Source organism: Triticum urartu, unplaced genomic scaffold (assembly GCF_003073215.2).
Source record: "Triticum urartu cultivar G1812 unplaced genomic scaffold, Tu2.1 TuUngrouped_contig_4962, whole genome shotgun sequence".
In the NCBI taxonomy this organism is placed as follows: domain Eukaryota; kingdom Viridiplantae; phylum Streptophyta; class Magnoliopsida; order Poales; family Poaceae; genus Triticum; species Triticum urartu.
This window is the reverse complement of record NW_024115596.1, coordinates 1-22,445: the sequence shown is the minus strand read 5'-3', so window position 1 is coordinate 22,445 and position 22,445 is coordinate 1. Positions and strand designations below refer to the sequence as shown.

At 41.3% G+C, this 22,445-nt stretch overlaps 1 long non-coding RNA gene across 7 annotated transcripts; it reads left to right on the top strand.

Moving 5' to 3' along the window:
* Positions 1-5,337: 5,337 nt before the first annotated feature.
* LOC125528575 lies at positions 5,338-22,433 on the top strand. 7 transcript variants are annotated; one of them, XR_007292413.1, is made up of 11 exons: positions 5,338-5,591; positions 6,670-7,001; positions 8,520-8,612; positions 8,709-8,800; positions 10,588-10,702; positions 14,112-14,306; positions 15,740-15,888; positions 16,238-16,297; positions 16,385-17,362; positions 17,650-17,706; positions 22,036-22,433. It is a non-coding gene; the product is annotated as an uncharacterized LOC125528575 (long non-coding RNA). The 7 variants fall into 7 exon arrangements; XR_007292414.1 differs by lacking the exon at positions 22,036-22,433 and having other exon boundaries at positions 8,523-8,612; positions 17,650-21,966; XR_007292412.1 differs by lacking the exon at positions 22,036-22,433 and having other exon boundaries at positions 17,650-21,966.
* Positions 22,434-22,445: the final 12 nt, after the last annotated feature.

Sequence of the window (22,445 nt, the reverse complement as noted above, 5' to 3'; positions counted from 1 at the left end):
ATTAGTGACTTTGGAGTGACTCTTTGTTGCATGTTGAGGGATAGTTTTATGATCCAATTATGTTAGTATTGTTGAGAGGACTTACACTAGTGAATGTATGAACCCTAGGCCTTGTTTCCTAGCATTGCAATACCGTTTACACTCACTTTTATCACTTGTTACCTTGCTGTTTTTATAATTTCAGATTACAAATACTATTATCTACTATCCATATTGCACTTGTATCACCATCTCTTCGCCGAACTAGTGCACATATACAATTTACCATTGTATTGGGTGTGTTGGGGACACAAGAAACTCTTTGTTATTTGGTTGCAGGGTTGCTTGAGAGAGACCATCTTTATCCTACGCCTCCTACAGATTGGTAAACCTTAGGTCATCCACTTGAGAGAAATTTGCTACTGTCCTACAAACCTCTGCACTTGGAGGCCCAACAACGTCTACAAGAAGAAGGTTGTGTAGTAGACATCAATTATGTTTCCGGTTAATACAATTCTAGCATGAATAATAAACATTTATCATGATATAATGAAATAAATAATAACTTTATTATTGCCTCTAGGGCATATTTCCTTCACCACTTGATCTCGATACGTTCTTATTTTCTCTAAAAGTATTCGCTTGCTTACTCCAAACAAGTGGGGTCCACACTTATCATTGTGATATAAAGAGAGCTAACAGGGTACAGTGTTATTTTTGTCATATAACATGGTCAACGAGTTTGACCTAACAATAACGATGTCTAATGGCATTTCTGAGCAAACATTTAATGGAACAATGGCATTTTTTAGATATCTAATGACATTTTGAGAAAACATCTCACAGAGCGATGGCGTTTTTGAGCAGTAGTAATTTCTAATGGCAAAACTGAGTAGTGAGACACACTAGTGTCATAAATGATAAAAATCTGGTTTTTTAGGCAATCCGGCAAAGCTTTACTACTATTCATTAGCAAATTTTAGAGGAACTAGTTAAATGTCTGTGTTTGATTCAAATACAACATCCACATGAGCAACTTCATGACCAAGTGAATAATTATTTGATAGAATAATTTTATCAACCAACCAATGATTGAAACACAAATTCAATAGCAATCGTGTTTAAGCAAACTCATTGGCAATCTTCGGATTAGTCAGGTTTGTGCTACACTTGCTATACACAGTGAAAGGTAGTTTCTTATAATTGTCTCCTGCCTTCAATAAAAATATGGTACGCCATGATGTACTCTTGAAAAGATTTTTTTAGAAATTTCTCAAAAAGTTTTTTTTTAAAACTTCTCGAAAAGATTTTTTTGAGGGATGAAAATCTTTATTCATTCATTAAATTCCACAATATGTGGGATACAAAGAGGGTTATGGGGGTGAGTAAGCCACACATGGCGCCCCTGAGCTAAGGAAAGCGAAAATTTAGTTAAACTATGAGCATCACCATTGGAACGCGGCTCTTTGAAAACGATGTTACAGTTGAACACAGTCTCTCTTGCTCTGATCTCTTTGATAACCATGCTGTACAGTCCATTGCTATTTTGGAGAAATCTTGCACTATTTGCTTTGCATCGGAGGCCACAACAAAATTGGAGATGGTTAGGTCTTCGGCAAGTGCAAAAGCTTCCCGGATTCCTGCAACATCACGTATTCCTTCGACCACCAATGTCGAACTCTCCAGATAGTTGCGTGTACTATCACAACAAACAACCACATCCGTCCCTCTCCTGCGATGTGTTGATACTCCAGCATCGACATGGATTTTGCAAAAAAACCGGCGAAGCCTTTGGCCTAGCACTGCCCGACGGTACTGAGGTGTGCACTGCTGTCTTCTTTTTTGATGTTGATTCTTGTTTACTTCTAGATCTTCCAAGTGACAGTTGATGAACAAGTGTGTTGCGTGCGGGCTCTGAAAAATGCCCTCGTGTATAGCCTTCCTTCTAGCCGTCCACGTCGCCCAAAGGGTCACCACTATCTTCACAAACGCGTCATGCGATAGTTGTTTAGCACTTGATTCGTACGACTCCCGCAGATGATCAGCCAGCTCCTCATCCATTAAAGCTCATATACATCATCTATATCTATATCTATACCAATATAAAAAGATCCAAAGGGGCAGATCAATTAATCTCGGCCATCAAATCATGTCAATCCAACGACCTAGACTGGTTCAATGTCGAGCGCTCAACACGTTTAGCATGCAATTAATTTCATGACAAATATTGTGCTAATCACGTAGTAACACGTAAATAATATCCTACTTATTTATCCGCATGCACTTAATATATTTCCAAATTAACGATTGCACGTACACATTGACTAGTGACATACATCAGTCCAGAAGGGAGTGCCTCTAGAAATCCCTAGCACCACATAGGCCGCGTGAGCTTGAGGTAGACATTTTTCGGTGTTCCCTGACTCCAGGAAAATAAGTATGTTCCTATGGAGACTAGCGCCAAAAAGAAATATAAGTGGAAAAATATAGGTGGGTGGTGTACTTATATTTCTTTTTTTAGGCAACATCACAAAGCTTTTATTAAGTCGTCACAATGTTTACAGAGACGGATGGTAAATTCCCGGGATGGCCTAACCCAACATGGCGGCCACCACCGAGAGATAAAGCATGCTTCGCTAAGTTGTGAGCTTCAAAGTTTGAGCTCCTAAACTCATGACTGAAATTACAGAAATCAAAAGCTAAAGAACGTTCAACTATCTCATGTATGACTGCTCCATAGCTTGCCAAATTCTCCTTGTGTATGTCCTGCACCACCGTTTTGCAGTCCGATGCCACTTGGATGCGCCTCAGGTAGAGATCATCTGCCAGTGCAAGTGCCTCTCTAATAGCAAGTGCTTCCAAAGTCGAGGGATCCACAATGTATCTAAAAGAGAGAGTCGAGGCTCCCATAAACATACCCCCGTCGTCTCTACAGATCACCTCCACTGTCCCACCGTTTCTGCTTACCGCTGCATCGGCATTAAACTTCGCGTAACCTGATGGTGGTGCAAGCCACCGCGCTGGTCGGGCGCTGGTAGAAGGGGGCAAGGAAGGATGCCTCTGCTAGGTCACTCGTAGTTCAGCCAAATATTTTGATATGAAACTGTTGACAGAGTATGGTGCCTGAAATATATTCTCGTGAATTGCTTTACGCCTCGCATACCAAAGTGCCCAGAGCGTCACCACCAGGCGATCGAAAAGGTCATTCGTCAATATTTCATATACTGCAAACAGCCACTCCTTCGGACCATCCTCCTCGCGCTCAACCATATGCTGGACCAACTCATCTGGTGCCAAAGCCCAAACACTTGCTGCCATCAGACATGCAATGAGGGTGTATTTCCATGTCTCAGTCGCCCCACATAGCGAACAAGTGTCCTCTGTTGCCATATGACGACGTTTGAGGACAGATCCCGTGGGCATGGAATGACGGGCTAGCCGCCACACGAACACCTTCAGTTTGGATGGTACTTGCATGTGCCAGATCATGGACCACTCCTTGGTGTCTTGATGCTCATAAGATGTACTGTCCTCCTCAGCTAACCAAGCCTCCATGCTGTGTTTCGTTTTTAGAATCATTCAGTAAGCAGAACGAACGCTGAAATTACCTCGAGGCTCTTCATGCCAGGCCCAGAAATCTCCCACCCGGCGAGTGCAAAGAAGGATCCGTAGAATCTCTTCCGCGTCAAAGTGGGTGAACACCGAACGTACCAGGTTTTCATTCCACGTTGCCGATGTTGGATCTATAAGCTGCGCCACTCTCGCCGGAGGGTTCTGAGTTAGAGAGCATATGGGACGCTTAAGACCATCGCGTGAGATCCAGTTGTGCCGCCAAATATCGGTCGTCTCCCCATCACCAATTCTCCCGATGACCCCTTGCGCCAGGATGTCACGACCATCCAAAATCACCCGCCATATCTGGGATGGGTGCGATCCTAGTTCTGCTTGAAGGAGAGAGCAGTGTGGGAAGTAAACTGCCTTGAGAATTCTGGCGCTGAGTGAGTTGCTATCTGTTAGGGTGCGCCATGCCTGCCTTGCCAGTAGGGCGAGGTTGAAAATCTCCATGTCACGGAAACCTAGGCCCCCCAAGTGCTTCGGCATAGTCATTATGTTCCACGCCACCCAACTGGGCTTTCTCTTTCCATGCTTGGAACCCCACCAGAATTGTCGAATGATAGACATGATGTTGTCACACAGGCCTCGTGGTAATCTGAAGCACGCCATGGAGTAAACTGGTATAGCTTGTGCAACAGATTTGATCAAAACTTCTTTACCAGCAACAGAAAGTAACTTCTCCATCCACCCCTTAATCTTCTCCCACACTCCGTCCCGAAGATATTTGAACGTACCGTTTTTAGAGTGGCCAACATCTGTAGGCATTCCTAGGTAGCGTTCACTCAAAGACTCGTTCTGTACTTGCAAATTGTTCTTGACAACTTCTCATGTCTGTATTGGGCAACCCTTGCTGAAGAAAATAGAGGATTTTTCATTGTTGATCCGTTGTCCAGAAGCAGAACAATAAGTATCAAGCAGGTTTGATACCATAGTTGAGCTCTCCCCACTTGCCTTAAATAACAACATGCTATCTGCAAACAAGAGGTGGTTGACGGTGGGAGCCGAGGGAGCCACCTAAATACCTGTAAGAGACGACTGTGAACTTGATTTAAGGAGACACGAAAGGCCCTCTGCTGCAATCAAGAACAAGTAGGGGGAGATTGGATCTCCCTGCCGGATACCACGAGTGGGTATAAAAGAGTCAAGCTTCTCGCCATTAAAACAAACAGAAAAGGAGACTAAAGAGACCATGCCCATGACCACATTTATCCAATGTAGGTCAAAACCCAGTTTAGTCATGATACCTTTTCGGCGCTATCTTAACGAACAGCCCAGTTGGTTCCAAGCCCATAATTGCTTTGCGAATCAACCTGTGGTTGAGTTGGTTAGGTGGACAGTGGTATCCCCAACCCACCAGGGTTCAAATCCTGGTGCTCGCATTATTCCTGGATTTATTTCAGGATTTTCGGCGATACGCTTTCAGTGGGAGGAGACGTTCCCGTCGACGACGAGGCGCCTACGGTGACTTCGTAAATCTCAAGATGATATGCCGGCTCAGTCTTTCGAAGGTGCTCATAGGGGCAGAGTGTGCGTGTGTGCGTTCATAGGGGTGAGTGTATGCGCGTGTATATGAGCGCTGGTGTCTGTACTGATGTTAAAAAATAGCCCATAATTGCTTTTTTTAAGGGGCAGCCCATATATCTGAGTGCAGGACATATTAAGCCCCGATTGGGCCAGACTTTGAAGCCCATCACAAATCGACCACATGACCGCCGCTTCTCCCTCCCCTCCCCCCCCCCCCCCCCTCCCCGCCGCTCCCGCCAATCCGCCACCGCCCACCGCCCACCGCCCACCGACCACCGCCCTCGAGAGGGAAAAGCCTCGGCTCACACAGCCGTCCAGACCCAGTATTCTACACCAAAATCCCAGGTAAATTGTCTTCGTCTCCCCGCTCTGCGGCGATGGAAGAAGGAGGAGGTGCAGAGCACCGCGAATTCCATCGCCACGGCCTCGCGCAGCCGCCTCGCCCTTCTCCGGCATCTCGCGATCCATGGCAGGTTCGAGACACCCCCACCTCCTTGGCTCCGCCCTAGCCTCTCCCTCGTAGCTCTACTGGATTCGCTCCGCTTACACCGTGCGATGGCAGAGGCGAATTGGGGCGTCGTTTGGTGTATTCTGATGGCGATTCGTACGGTTCAGGTTCGTGAGAGCCGGTGATTGATTCGGCGTTGTTTGTGGTTCCGTCCCGGCATTTTTGTGCGCCTCTGCCTACGAAGTGAGGCTTCGTGTGGTTTGTTTTCGGGGCAGTAGAGTTGCGTGTGGCTTCGTTATGATCATTTGATTGATAGCTTTGATTAGTCACCTCCTGAGTCGGGGTTTGTTCATCATCGTTTGATACGAAGCGAGTTTTTTTGTCGAATTGGTAGGCATGTGCGGGAGCAGTTACCTGTTCTGTATTACGTTTGGAGCCTGTTTCTGCAATCTGAGCTATCAAGTGTCCGATCATCATCTACAATCTGAGCAGTTATTACCTGTTCATGCCGTGCTCTGTAGATTCCCGAGTCAATTGCAATATCTTACACACAGCTCTGATCAAATTTTTGGAATGTATACATGTGGATCTCTATTGCAGTTGTCTCATATGAAATCCTGTTTGCATAGCTGTTGCGCTATGTTTATGTCGCTGGGTTGTTGTGGTAATTTTATTTTTTACTGAATCACCTCAACAGCCTTCCGTTTTGCCTTGAATCGGTGAATCCATTTGATGCCAACTGCCCAATCATGTCTCACTGTAGAGTTCATGCGCTGATAGTAGCCACCAATATCAGTTAAAATGAATGTTTCAGGGAATGTAACTACTCTGGTAATATCAGTTAAAATGCTTAATAAGAAATGTTGTCCACGTCTGTGTGATCCATGCCGTTGAAAGACATGGCCATCAAATAGCTTGTTCACCCAACTAAAGTTCTAATTATCATTCCAAATGGTGTATGAATATTTGATTCTTCTAGAAAACAAACAACTGTTTGACCGAAGAAAACGAATAATTCAATTTCTGTTTTTCTATCTTACGATCAGGAATGTTTCATTCTATTTGATTGAGAAATAGTTATTGAAATCTTGCCATTATTTCAGACGTTTGTTGGAACAAACAGATTAGTCAACAAAGAAAAATCAAGTGGCGGAGAATCTTCCTAAAATGAAATCAAGACGATGAGATAAGCATGGAGATTTAATGTGGTTTGTTGGAGATGCTTAAGGTAGGAGATGAACGACAGTTGGAAGGGGATAATGGAGGACAATTATAGCTTCACTAGAGCCTGGGGCGGAGAGGTGGGGGCCGTCTCTGCAGGTTCGCAGTGCAGCTGGGCCAAACATCGCTTACAGTTTAAGCTGTAGCCTGTTATGAAGTAAAAGCTGCGGAGGTACAGTTTCGGCCACTGTGTGCGGGAAGATGAGAGGTCAAGGTACGGGATTTATTTGATCACTCTAGTTTTTCTTTTTCAACTTAATAATTCTGTGGATCCCTGTGTATTTATTTGAATCCTGTATGTTTACGTAGGATTTTATGCTGCACTGATATTTTATATGCACTGATCTACGGCCGCTATCTCCTGTTTATTATCTACTTCACATAGGTTATATATATGATCTTGTTTCCACTTGTTGGTGCTTGTATAGATATTTTCATTGGATCCTTGTGTCATATTTAGTCTGTCTATTTGGCAGTTGGCACTTGCTATTCGCTAATATAGGAAGGTAATCAGATAACCATAAAATACGAAGTCATACAAAATGATCAGAAATCAGAAGCTGCCATGTTGTTGTTGTTACAAGCTAGCCTATGCTTGGAGAGACAAGCCTGCAGTGTGGCATTAACACTGCAAGATTGAGTGGTGGTTTGGAAAATCTAAGCGTCTTGGGGATAGATTTATTGTACCATGGTTGGGTTGTGTCATAAGGATGAAAATCAGCGATAATGACCAAACATTCGTAAGATGAGACTTTTCGAACTGGATAAATCACATTCAAATGCTCAGATCTGTAAATTGTGAATTTTAATTTTAATATATTTATTAAAGCCAGCACTTATTCACCCAAAGAAAGCGATGTTGGTGAAGACTTTAAACGGTGGACCGCAAACGAACGTGGCAACCTCATCCTACTGTGTGTGTCCTCTCGTTGTACTAGAGTCTAGATGAGTCTTGTACCTCTTCTGCATACATCATATCAACAAAAGTTGATTTTGCTCGAATCAAGCTTAGGGGGTGTTTGGTTCAGGGACTTTTTAGTCCCAGAGACTAGAAAAAGTCCCTAAAAAGTCCCTAGAAACCAAACAGGAGGGATTTTTTCTACAGGGACTAGAAAAAGACTCTATTGGAGAGTCTTTTTTTGATTAGTCCCTGGGACTAGAAAAAGTCCCTAAAAAGTCCCTAGAAACCAAACAGGAGGGATTTTTTCTACAGGGACTAGAAAAAGACTCTATTGGAGAGTCTTTTTTTGATTAGTCCCTGGGACTAGAAAAAGTCCTAGGACTTCTAAACCAAACACCACCTTATATGTCAGCAAAGACCATTTATCTCAGGAGCTGACACCACATAAATTTATTCTGCGTAAATCAACCTGACCGTAGATTGTCCTGCTGGTATTTGCATTGTTCAATAGTCTCTAAGGTTAACCACTCCCTCTTGCAAGTAATAGTAAAGTTGGTCCCATGGGCCCATGCAAGTCAAGGTAGTTTGTGAGTTTATTTGAGACATCAGGTCCTCCAAGTAGTTGTTTCTTTGATTCTAGAACAGTGCATGGTGCAGTTAACCAGCTAGCAGACCCTCTCGTGAATCACTGCTGATCTGGTCGAGTGCCAGAACGCAGCAATGAATCCATACCATAGAATCACGGAGGGGAGGGGTCGGACATTCATGTAGGTCCTGCGAGAAATTATGGTGTGGCGCACCAAGCTTGACTTTGACAACTTGTCTGTGCAGCAGTAGCAATTGGCACATGTAGGTTCCACGGGGCACTCAGCGAGATTCAATCTTAACGTGACATTTAGGCCGACCTTTTATTATGGATCGCTGGTGAGTGTCCTTCCCATGCTCCTCTTGCCGGTGGTCCTAGCTTGTTGCGGATAGCCGTTCAGTTCCATGTCAAAACGGTCGTCTTCTGAAATGCAGGGGGGAAGAATCGTAAAAGTTTCGGGTGTCAACAAATTGTGTCGCTGCGGAAAAGAGGGATCAGACCAAAGCAGTGGCCTTGGTAGGGCAAGGTAATGCTGGTTTTCCTTTGGTTAACAGTGCCTCATGTTTCACTGTCAGTTACATCACTTATCCTGCTAGCTCCATTGTTTTCAAGATCTGTCTGGTCAGTCGGCCGGCCACGCTGATCTTACAAGCTACTAGATGCTTTGTTCTCTTATCTTTTGCTTTACCGACTACGATGGGGAAAAGAGCTATCACAACATGACATTGCATCTATTCTCTTCGGGAAAGAGATTGCCTAGGTGTCAAAGGATGTGTGGTTATTCTGTAGCACAAAAAAATACTGTACCTGGATGACTCTGAATTCTTCTAACGGCTCTCGACCAGTAGATTGGTCCGGCATCGCCTTCAATGGTCTATCTAAATGCTGGCTGGCCTGCAAGTGCCATCCCAGTCACATCTGCAACACCTTTGCAGTCACAGGTTACACGACATGCAAGTGGTCGAACCCACCAGTGCGAGGAAGCTATATGTCTATTTCCGGAGTATAAAACTATTCCAGATACAAAAAATTCTGAAGGATAGACACAACTAGCTTCTGCACTGCCTCACATGTGGTTTAAGATGTTCCTGGTACTGAACACGAGATGCATGCATCACTGTTTCACAACAGTGCTCACTACATAGATTCTAATTAAATGGGACTGTGATTTGTTTTGCTACAGGATAGCTGCATCAAGACATGCAGTCTCGTCTAGTATATGCTTGACTTGTCACGTCCTTCCTGCTTTCCTAATTGTTTAACTCTTGCTACTGCTATGGTGTGTTATCCGTGTTCATATTACACTGTTGGGTGTGGCTAGGTCTTAGTCGACCCAGACTTAAGCAAGTCTAAGTCAGTGGCATAAAAGAAAAAATAAAAAATAAAAAAAAAATTTGCACGGATCTTCACGTAAGATCCCGCAAATATAGCATCGATTGAGACTTGTTAAGTCTTAGTCGATTGAGATTTAGCAATCCCGTGCACTGTTGTATAATGAGTTCAAACGAGTAGGCTCCATTTGGTATTGTAGCAGAGTTGATAGATAGTTACAGAATTTCCTTCACAGAACCTTGTGAGGTTTTTTAGTTTAAATGGTTATTAATGTATGGTCGCATGTTGTCACAACTGTTCTGGGACGCACCATAGCAGCGCTGGTGGGTGCAAGCTGTTGATACCTATAGTAGTTGGAACCACAAATAAAATAATTTCTTTGTGGTGAAGACACGCTAAATAGTTTTACCTTTCTATGCGTGGTGTGTAATTTTAGAGGGAAAATCAAATTTGCGTGTAAATCGATCAATACTCTAGCAGTGACTTTAATTTTCACTTTTTTCAGTTCTGCCCAATAACTTTTAGTCGTTGCATTTTTCTTTTTGCCCGAATGTTAGTTTCATTCCCACGTAAAACTGGGAATGGAGACTAGGGGTCGTTGATTGCATTACACCATGGTTTCAGGAGAAAAATGGATTGTTATGGAGACTCTGGCCTCGTAACAAAATTCTCTTAGGGGCTCGAAAGAATATTTTGCAGTACTGAAATCCCAGAAGTTTGATATGCCTTGCCATTTTAAAGGAGCTATAGAGCTTCTAAGAGACTAGAATCAGTGTAAACAATAATATTCCTTCGAAATGCTGGAAAGTTAATCGATTGGATTTTTCTTATAGGTGGCTTTGGTATACAAAACCAATCAAAGTAGATGGACTGTGAATTCCGTAGTATTTGTTATTTAAGATTTATTTGCTTGCTAATACATACTTCAAATTTCCATCTAAATTATCCAATAGTTCTGAAATCTTCTTTTGATATAATTAGGTGTGATATTCACATTGGTATTATCCTCGATGACACAAAGGTTCATGCCCAAGCACCCATATTTTAATGGTTTATAGTCGGGATATTTTCTTGAGTTGGGATTTGCATCTCCCAGGTATGTAAATTATTTGACCTTTACTTCGTATTATTTACTTACTATTATCAAGAATTACTCATGCAATATGCTGTTTTGAAAATTCTGCATAAAGTTTATGTGGTAAATAAGAGAAAATAATATTTTGGAAAGAATTACTTGTACACTTAGATGTTTAGTTCGATGTCTATTTTAAAAAGGCATAAGCTGAATATCTTTTTGAACAATCAGGTGAGGCTAGTTTCCCTCTTATTTTTAGAACAACAGGGCTGCTATACATCATCATCATGTTCCGTCTGTCGGAAAATAAAGTGTAGTTGAGACTAAGTGAAAAGTGAAAACTCCAAGTTATCAAAGTAAATACAAGAACCAAAAACCCTCGTATGAAGGAAAATAGTCAAGGAGTACTAGCTATTTAAAATTTACAATAAAGGCACAGTGCAGATGAGATGAGATCGAACTCAGATTTGTCAGCTCAGATGCAGCTATGGGAGATGTCACCCTTGTACTTGTTTGCTTATGTGTAGATAAGAATACGATCCTAGTACCTGGCATCTGTCAGTGTCTAGCTACTACTGTTCATAACGAAATGTCATAGTACGTCCACAACCCAACCAACAGAAAATTGACACGTGCTTGTACATCCAAATATCCAATCTAAATAATGGCTGGGCTGAATCTGATGTAACCTTTTCAAAGTTTGCTCTGACGTCTATAGTGTACATGAGCAACTTGTTCTTTTCTATGCATATGGGAGAAGATTCATTGAAAGTACTCTAGTAACAAGAGAGAATCTCTATACTTTGGAGCTAGTATATTCAGATGCGGTGTGATCTTGTTGCCTGTCGCACTCGGTAGTACTCAAATTATTCAGGTTTAGTATGGTGTTACATTGAAGCTTATAGAATTAAGGGCCTGTTTGGTTCAAATACTAAGTATGGCAATGTTTGTCATTTTTCTTTCAAATACATACCTAAACTTAATCCATTCTCTCCGGGGAAGCCAGTTCAGTTCCTTTCTGGTAGCAAGAGATCGGTAAAGATCAAATCTGTTTATCAAAGTGCTTCTCTAATTGCTCAAGACATCTCTTTTCAACTGAGGAACAATCCAATGTCATTTCGTTCCTCTCGGCTATATATTCGTACGCATTTCTAACTATTCTTTTGAAACGGTCAAAATCGGTGCCACACTTGATATAATTTTGTCACACTTTTCCAAGTCAATGGCACATAGGACCTATATTTGAATGGTCAAACTTGCCTATCTTGTGTTGTGGCAAAGTGTGGCAACCTTACTATGTGTACCAACCAAACCCGTGTTTTGGAACTTAAGACATTTAATGCAATATTTGATGCATGTGGGGAGTGGTCGCAATCATAGTAGCCTGGTTCGAGGCGCAACGGTCTATTCCCTAATCCGGGGTCGATAGACAGTGGTGAGTTCATGGAGGTTTACCAGGCAATCTAATCCGTGAAAGATTTTGGACTTTGTTCATCTAACTTCCGATCATCAAGCTGTTGCATGACCCTCTTCCGCCACTGCTAGTACGCCGACTAGAAGGTCTCGTGATGCCCTACCCTACTCCGATCAACTATAGTTGCTTTCACCATCGTTGGCCATGGCTTGGTTGCTTGGTAGTAGGGATTAGGGAAGGCATGTCTTTAGGAGGGAGCAGCGGCCCAACGGAAGGGCGCTGGAGTTCTTGGAACCATGAGCTCCGGCGCACCGCGTGGGAGATTATAAAACGAAGCCATGTTTTGTTGGAGCTTTAGGGGAAGACATCCGGGGAAAGTTTCGAGTAATGATTCCTGTGAAGATAATCGGAATGAGGAGATTGCCATCTTAGTGTGTTGTGCTAGATTTGTAAATGTGAAGTTTCTGGCGTTTTTCCCTCTAAGCGGTATTAGGAAATAATCACAAGAAAATAATTTTCTTTTGAAGTAAAACAACTGAATCTTTCCCTCCATGTCATGTTTTGTTACGGGTCATCGACCCAAACTTATCGGAATGGGGATCGTGATCCATGTCTCAAAATGACGTCAGAGAGGTATGCCCTACGTCACACCTCGCCCCGGAGGTGTGGTGACCCATGCCTCCGTTCCTCGACCCGGGCGACACGGTTTCCTGGCAACTATGGTCGCAACACGCGATGTAGTGACATCAGTTGTATCTAAAACATGCCAACTAGGCAAACATGTACTACCAACTGTTGACAAAAAAGAGATATGTTGTATTTTAACCTTAGACACGACTCGTATAATGGAACCAGAGTCAAATTATACCCTTTTTATCTCATAGAACATATTGAATTATAACTCATTTAGCTATAATAAGAATTCACTCTACCATTTCCAGAATATAAGAAGTAAATTTTGTCCTAAATCAACCCTTGTAAAGTTTTATTAAGTATATATATATTTTTTACAACATTACGGTATCGAATACTCACTCATGTTTTTACCCTGCAAATCAGGCCTCGTGAGGACAAGCCTGTAACCAATAATTAATTAGTCTACTAGTATGTAATATATGACATAAAATTGGTGCCATTAGATTCGTATTCGTAAGTATCTTTATGATTATGATTTTGTATCACAAAAGTTACATATTAATAATGTAATTGTTGGTCAAAGGTTTGTCCTAACAAGACCTAATAATATTCGGAGTAAAAAACTGAGACTAATACATTATGAATGACCTATTTCATGGCTTAATATATGGCATTATATTTTGGGATGGAGAGCGTACAAGCTACCATAAGAGTTTTTTTTTTGAAAAGCTACAAGAAGAGTTGTATATCTGCATATATCAATTGTTCATATGACCTGGCTTAAGATATAATCCACCGAACTGCCATAAGCTGCTGAAATCACGCTGGTTTTTATAAGAGGGTATTTGGTTAAATGTTCCCATTTCTTTGTGAGCAATTAAATTTTTTAAATCAACTTGTTGTGCTCCGAAACATCCAGACAGACGTTACTGTCCATAGGCAGGGAGGTCGTTGACAATAACCCAATCTCAAGGGTATGATTGTAAGTTTCAAATTACCAAGAGACATTGCTGTACTGCGGCCAATCTACCCGCCATCGCGCACCGCCCAGGACGAGGCTCCAAGCCCTCTGGGAGGCCGGACAGCAAGGCCCCACGCACCTGTGGCCACTCACACCTAGCCACGTAAAGGGTTGGGGCTCGTGGGCCCACCGTTAGCACGGCCAATCAAGGCTCGACAACGCCGTTTCTAATCTCTCCGACACGGCCCGCTGTTTACGATTACCACTGCCGAGGGTCACCTCGAGAACGAGACGCAGAGAAAATAGGAGAAAAAGGCGATTATGCCTTTTCGTTTCTATATATTTCTAGGTGATTTTTCTTGCCCTCACACTGCTTCTTTTTCTTTTTACTTTTCCCGGCCGGATTCTTTACTGGAAAGAGGGAAGACCAGGGCGTACGCATGCCACCTTTCGCGGCCGTGGGGGTTGAAAATGGCTGCTCCTATTGGATGATGGGAAAAGGTACCACAAGATAACGTCTTGGGGCCTACCGCCGGCGACCACATCGCATCGGGGCATGCCTTCGGTACCACACGCACTGATGACTGCCAGTAATCACTAAGCAGTGCATTAAGGTAACCTCTCTGTCTCTGTCTCTGTCTCTCTCTCATTAATATTTTTTTGTAAAAATGATGAAAGCGAATTTCTGTCCTTTTAAGGATGTAACATCAGCTCATTAATTAAGGTAATATCCTAGAGCTTTTGAAAGAACAATTTTCTAAGCCTTCTTTAACCATGTTCTTTAATAGTATAGATCGTAATCAAACTGGTCAGTAGTGACTAAGACTAAACATGGGATGGACTAGGTGCAGTGGTAGATCTTGAAAGTGCTCTTTTGACTTGCTACACTCAACTACCTCTTATTTTTTGTCCAATTAGATTTCTGATCTTTAGGCGTCCTTGAAGATTCACATGCCTCTGTGCCATCTCCGGCAAGCTTGCATGCGTCTCTACCACTCTAGTTCTATTTTCGAAAATCATGAGTACCTCCGGTCTCTCCCCACCGCCCACCAACGAATGATAATTTATTTAGGGCCGGCGGTAGTTTTTTTTTTTTTGTGAATAGGGCCGGCGGTAGTTTTAGTGGACAATCGAGAAGGCCCAAGAGCCTTGACGTTGGCACTTGAAAATTTTCTGATACACCAAATTAGATCAATGTGGTCATGTTTGTATCGGTTTTTGCCTGGTTTTCTGTGAGTTAACTAACAATTTTCTTCTTGATTAATGTGTGAGGTCCATTTCAAAGAATAATAATTAGGTCAACATGCCTGAAAATTTGACTTAAATCCAATATATTCTTTACCTGATCGTTTGTGTACAAATCCTACTTATAAAGAAAAGAGAATCAACATGTTAACTCGGGAGGTGGCCGTGTTTTTCTTTTTTTTTATCAGTTTTTTCATGAGATTCCTTTTTATATCTTTGCCGATGATAGCCACTGAAGTTTGTGTCTCTAGTCGCCGGGATTTATAGAAGAGGGAGTATGTCAACTTAAGAGGGAGGGGGTGAGAAGTGAACTTCTTGCTTCCTTTAAATCTCGTTGTGAGGGTACACAGTGAAGGCTGTGCCTTTCTTCATATTTATGTTGGCAAATCTCTCGTTTTTTATTCAAGTTCTTAGATCTTTATGAATGGTTTTTTGTACATGATGTGGGGCCATGTATTAATATGTATAAGAGAGGGATTGTGATGGGTAATAATGGCATCAGCGCATAGTTAATTAAGTCAACATCGGTCCATGAACTATGTGACAAGGGTATATGTTGAATATTGAATATCCAAGCACTCAAGACATGTAAAAAGAATATGTGGCGTATTTATTTGATCTTTGGACACATCTGGACAGTATAGTTGCATTGCATCACCTTTCAGCTGTGTATGTGGGTTGCTAGCATTATTGGTATTCTTGCTCAATCCATTATGAATTATCTCCGTCTCTGTTATGTATTACTGCCATTGTGTTGATAGCTGATTAGTCTGCCTGATGTCTTCTTACACATATGATGTAGGACGGTCGATGCCGGCAGTTTCTTGTGTGTAATATATATACAAAACAGGCAGGGGGCAGCAAAAGCCATAGACAGCGGAGGGACCACCATGGATGGTGTTCATGGATGCTGGACAGTTGCAGATAACTCACCTATCCTTTTATTCTATGGTATACACGATAGCCAGCTAGGATATCATGAGATCAAACCAGATACTCTTGGCTGTGTGAATTGGCTGGCAGAGAGTAGCTTGATCTATCCAGATTTAATTCCCAAGAGACAAAAAAAAGAAACTATGGTCATTAAAACTTAAAATGGACTGAAGACATAAAATTATAAAGCCTCGTTTGAGATACTAGCTATAGTTTTGACGTACTATGAACAGTGCTAGGTTTAATTCGTTTTAGGTGGGATATTTGTACTATGTACGACTGCCAAAAGAATATAATATTATGGACAGTTAAGTAAAGATGCATACTGTAGTGTCAACTGTTGCTGATTGGAACTACTACTTGGCAGCCGCAGCATGGGTACTACTCCCGGTAGTACTTAAATCCATGGGAGGGCTCAGCACTGGAGGTACGACCACCTATCCCATCCATCTCCTCTGCTCCAAAACCAAGCACCAAGAGCCCTTTCTCTCACCACCTCTCCTTTCAATTCCAGTACGGCGGCCGCTCACCGGATCCAAGAAGAAAAAACCTCTCCCATTTCCTGTTGTGTTCGGAGGTTTTATTTGGGTTTCCTTTTGGATTTTTTGGGTTGTTTGCTACTTTTGTGGCGGAATTTGTTCTTCGGTTGTGCAATCTGCGAAGTAATGTTAGCTCCTGGTGTGGGGAGGCCCTCGAGAGATTGACAGAAGAGAGTGAGCACACGGCGTGATGCCGGCATAACATGTATGCCGTCTTCGCCGCGTGCTCACTCCTCTTTCTGTCAGCCTCTTTCTATCAGGAGTTTACGTTACATTCAGATCCACTGGTGGGTATGTAGAACTAATTCGACTCAATTTCAATTCAATAGTTCATAATTTTCCACACAAAAAGGAAGGTTAACCCCTGCTTATGAGAGGAACTCAGCCACAAAAGAAAGGCAGAACACGCATGCGACATGTACTCTGGCTTTTCTCCGACTTTACCATGCCACTTCCTTATCTCTTTAGATGTGTGCGCACGCAAAAAAATGAAGTAAAAAAAATGCTCTGTTGTTTTGATCTTTTCAGTCAAGTTGCTCCTGGGAACTACTACCGAGGAGAGTGATACGGATGCTAGTGGTAATTGTAAGGAGTGGCAGCTGTAGGCGCTTGTAGTACTGGAATAAATGATTGGATTTGTTACTTGTTTTTTTCATCCCCAAATTGTTTTATCTTCTCTCTTTGCAGTTGTACTCGCCTTGGGAGCTGAATCATGGAGATGCTGCCGGTACACTGCAACATGCACCCTCTCTCTCTCTCTCTCACCCTAACAACCCCCCTTCTTCTTTCCTGTTGCCTTGTTTTCCATGGAAGCAGGTTTTAGCCATGGTGGTGGGGCTTCATCAAGTTCTTGTTGGGGTAAAAATGGAGCATGGAGTAAGCTAAGAGATGAGCCATATTTGGCAAGGAAGGTGGCCTCACTTTGCTTTTGCCAGATCTAGTTTGCATCTTAGGTTAGGCCTCTTGTCTTTCTCTCACTTTGGCCTTTGGTCACTCTCTCTCTCTTTCTCTCTCTCTCTCTCTCACACACGCTGTAAAAGGGTGCACTGTAACTCCTGCTGTTGCAGTTTTACTGATGGGGGCTTGCTTATGTCTGTTTGCTTTAATTTTCATTTCATCTGTTCAAGTTTTTGTTTTCTTTTTTATGATGAGAGCTCCTTGGTTATATTTTGGTTTCCACCTTGTTTGTGATTTCACTGCTACTCACCGGTGATCCTTCTTCCATTATTCTTTTTTCCAGGATAAGAGCATCATGTTAATAGCGAACGTAACAAGCTGCACCATCAATTTGGACAAGGTACCACTCCCATGGTTTCTTTAGCCCCCTTTTGTTGGTTATACTATCTGGTGCCTCCTTCTGATGGTGCGAACTGCAGCTGCTTTGGGTGTCATTAAGATGTGTTATTGGTTGCATCTCTATACAATGTAGTTTTCCTTGCTTTGACATACATGTGATTTGGTCTATGAGTGAGAAGTTGATAAAAATAAGTCTCCAGATGACTAATATGTGTGCTTGGTTAACTGAAGCCGTTCTTCAGTTCTAGAAAAAAAAAGTCCATCTTGCTTGTTGTTGAACACTGACTTGTGAAGAAGAATCTGAAACGCGTCTAGTAACCTACCTAAGCACAGCCATATCACTTTGCGTGGAGAAATAAGTGACACGTAATAAAACCTAATCTCTTGAATGATCTGGTTGATGTGATTCAAGGTGATGCACGCTTTAGACAAGTTAATTGCTAGTCTAACATATATCCATAGACCCATTTTCCAAGCGATGGTAAATCATTAAATTGTCAACATCCTCCTGCTAAGTTTGTTTGTGGTGGCAGTTTTTTCTAGCTATCTACGTGTTAGTTTTCTGTGGTTCAATAAAAATGTAGTTATTTCTGTGGATACATTGTGTTGATGTGATGTATTATTTCTTATTCCTTCATTTCACTATGTTAGTTATTATTATTTTATCTTTTTAGCTACCTTACTCATAAGCACATTAGTTTTTAGCTACCATGTTACTTCATGTTGGCATATTTCTATCTAATTCAGATTCACCTTGTTTTTCACAAATTTCAACCAGCATATGTTTGCTTTCATCGTCCCTTTCCCCTAGATGTCCTCATATAAAAGCATAGGATAGCATTACATATGTGGAAAGCATATGTGCGACGTGTCCAAGTTAACAAATTTTGTGCAAATTATGGCAGATTCAGCCAGGGGCGATTCTACTGGGGGGGCTTTAACAGGCTCAAGCCCCCCCTCCAGCACTGTAAAATTTGTTTCTACTACTAGTTTTAAGGCCCAGCCCAACTACTTGCAGGCCCAATCCAACACATATTTGCATGACCCAGGCAGCCCAGCCCGCCCTCCATTTTTTTCTAGATTCGCCACTGATTCAGCTGTGGTTGGATTAAATAATCTGGTTTACTAATCTGAGTATCTTAGTTATCATGCTAGATTCGCCCTGAAAATTGTTACCCAATTTCATGCGACAAGATACATATCGTAGTGTTTATTTTACTTGCTTCAAAAATAGTAATTCTAAATCGTTTTGTGGCTTATTTCATCTTTGATCTACCTTTTTTGAATGCTTCTTGAAGGAAAGAGATATAAAAGGGAGAACTTTTAGACATTGAACCGTAGTCATCCTTAGAGTCTTACTATCAAATTGTGTTTATAATTCGACTTGTAGATAAATGTGCATGCTTTCGAACTATATATAAAAGGTGATTTTCTGTGTAGCATCCATTTTAAGTTATGGAACCACTGAAATTGAGTTGAAGCTTCTTTAGAGTATATATTATTTACTATTGAGCTGACTCGTAGTTTATATCTTGGAAATCAGAAGTAGATAACGAAAATTATCATGATAGTAATTTAATCAGGAAGTATTTGCTAATATGTCGCATACATGTTCGAAGAAATTATGTTCATTTTGAGTGTGAATGATTGCTCTGATGTGTTGTCGCTGTGCTATATAGCTAGTTCGGGAAATGTTTAACAATTCTAGAGATAAACAATTGTTGTTTCAAAAGCCACCATGATATTGATGCCGGAATCGCAGGGTCTAGCAAATCTCACATCGATTGATGGGCATTGTCTTAAAAAAACTGTTTGTTTTGCAATCTTATTCATAACTACTATAACTTGTGAATCTTATATAGTTAATGGTATTCCTCAAATTTTCCCTTATTGAGTTCATTCTCTTTATAGAACATTCTTGAGCATGTGTATATGACTAACCAGACAATACTGTTCTCTCACCTTTAAATGATACACCCTCCGTATCAAAATATAAGTCGTTTTTTGACACTGTTATAGTGTCAAAAAACGTCTTATATTTTGATAGAGGGAGTACTTAATTAAAATGATATCTTGTCGTCACTCTCTCTGGTGCTTTTTCCAATACTGGATACTCTATTACATAATCTATGTGTTGTTCAAAATGCCTTATAAAAATGGCATACATTTAGAGAGGTGTATAATTGTACATATAGAAAGAGAATATATGCGTGTTCAACTATTGTAACTAACCTTACATAAGCCATCCAACATGGGAAATGCATGTCGTTGCACTCATGTTCTCTTCCATTGTGTTTATGAATAAATATTTTTGTTTTCTGTACAGTATTTTCTTATTTTTAAACAAAGGCAGAAGTCTGCTATATATATTTTTTGAACAAAGACGCAAGGATGTTTGCTATATTTCACTGATTAAGGAGAAGAAAAATAAAGTTATGTACAAACAAGGCTGTAGCAGAAGCGCTGGGCTACTCTCCCAGCCTTATATGAATTGGGCATAGTACGCAGAGGATGCGTAGCAGGAGTTTTCCGTAAGCTTCCGAATGTCCTCACCTTTGTTTGTAGCTCAACAGGGAGAAAGTCTCTCCCAAAGGGTGAAGAACTCATAGATGTGGAATATTCACCTAATTCAAGTTTAGGGAATATTAGTTCAAATGGATAGATAAGAGGCAATAACTGTGAGAAACTAGATATCTATTATGTTAAGGAAGATAGGGTTGTCCTACTATACTTGCAAGACTGTAAGTAAACAACTTGCAATACTAGATGATACGCTACGTGTTTGCCGTGGAATTGGATATATAGTTTCCAAATATCGTGTAGAATACTAATTTGGTTCTTACGTTTTAAACTACTTGAGAAAATTTTGCATAAGAAAAAAGAAAATTTTAACATGAAAAGTTGTGCACGTCACAATTAAATGCAATGTGATTTAAAATTCGCTTAGAAATGCACTAATGCATGTTTGTGGTAGAGGATTGTCATGCATAGGTCATATGGATGCTAGTGGATCAAGCTGGTAAATCTAACAGCTACAACAATTTTGATGATGTGGGATTTGAGCATGCATGATGAGATAATTAGAAAAAGTGAGGATCACTCTCTTAGGTATATACTCACTCCGTCCCAAACTAAGTGTCTTGACCTTAGTATAACTTTGTACTAACTTTAGTACGAAGTTGAGACACTTATTTTGGGATGGAGGAAGTGTATGATTAGGGATATTCATTCCTGTGTTGGAACGGACAATGCCAAAAACCAGGCAGATATGCCCTAGTTCGAATTTCCTCTTTGCCAGTGATGAGACTAGCTTTCATAGGTTGGTGAAAACCGTATTTGAACACCCTGTTAGTTGTAAACACATGAATGCATAAGATAATAAAAAAGATACACAAAGCTCATTTCGTTTGTAGTGAAATATTATTAATGAATATCCATTTCTAAGCCCAGGCTCGTCTACATCCAGTGAAGAGAAAATTCACACACAAAAAATGTAACAAGCTAAGTCACATGCGGAATGAAAGGGAAAACAAAGAAAGCTTGCACCGGGGCAGCTTTACATCAGTAAATGAAGTTCTTATAATGAACCTTATTACATGTAAGTTTACCATACACTCAGTGGCAAGATGGCTCCTTGGAACCCCTATTGCAGCTAATTATGTCAATGTACTATCTCTAAAGCATTCCGGCCCATAGAAGAAATCTGATATAGTTCGCAGCAAATAGCAAATAGTTTTAGCTACTTTTGTTTGAATTTTATACTCATATCTCCCTATGATTCTATTCAAGTATACTGTGTGTACAAGTTTTTTGAAGACGAACTAGCTAGTAATATGTGCATCATGCATCCACTCTCCAGCCATTTTCATGATATATGGTATTGGTCGTAACTACTCCCTCCGTTCCTAAATATTTGTCTTTTTAGAAATTTCAAATGGTGGCTACCACATACAGATGTATATGGACATATTTTAGAGTATAGATTCATTCATTTTGCTCCGTATGTAGTCACCTGTTGAAATCTCTAGAAAGACAAATATTTAGGAATGAAGGGAGTATAACTATGGTTAGAATAATTCCTCTATTTTTATTTAATTTTGGATTTATGTCGACTCGTGTATGTGCATGGCTTCATATAAGCCATTAAAATCAACTCCTTGTCAGTTTTGTTCAATAATGCTTATGTATTTGAAAACCACCAACTCTGGGAGGCAACTGGTGTAACTTATCAGGAGAATTACAAACATATGTGTTATTGGTATTTCAGTCAAGCCACAGACAGCCCTCTTTCTTTGATTGTGTCGATCCTTAATAGCCTCTGTGGAAACAGGACCTGGTGTGAACTGTTAAGCCATTGTCGACATGTTCAAAAAAAAAAAGAATCAAATCATCATGTTCCAATGCTGGCGGAAAGAAGGACATGACAGTACGATTGCCTCACCTGCCACACTCGATGAGGCATCACGCCTAGTGTCGTAGCCTTGCTGCATGCTGCAGGTTTGTCCTGCCTCTAGGCGTGCGCTGTCGATCCCACCATGCATGCATATGGTGCCGCCGTGTCGTGCATGTATGCACTGCACCTGTGTTCATGATAGTCTTGGCTGGGAAATACGCTCGGCAGGAAGAGAGTATACACGTACCGCGAATTGGCATAGGAGTATATGTTGAACGTGCTGGGATTATTTCTTGTTTAAACGTGCTGAGGTTTGATTTTATGCGTCAGCAGGAAGAGTCCTTCAC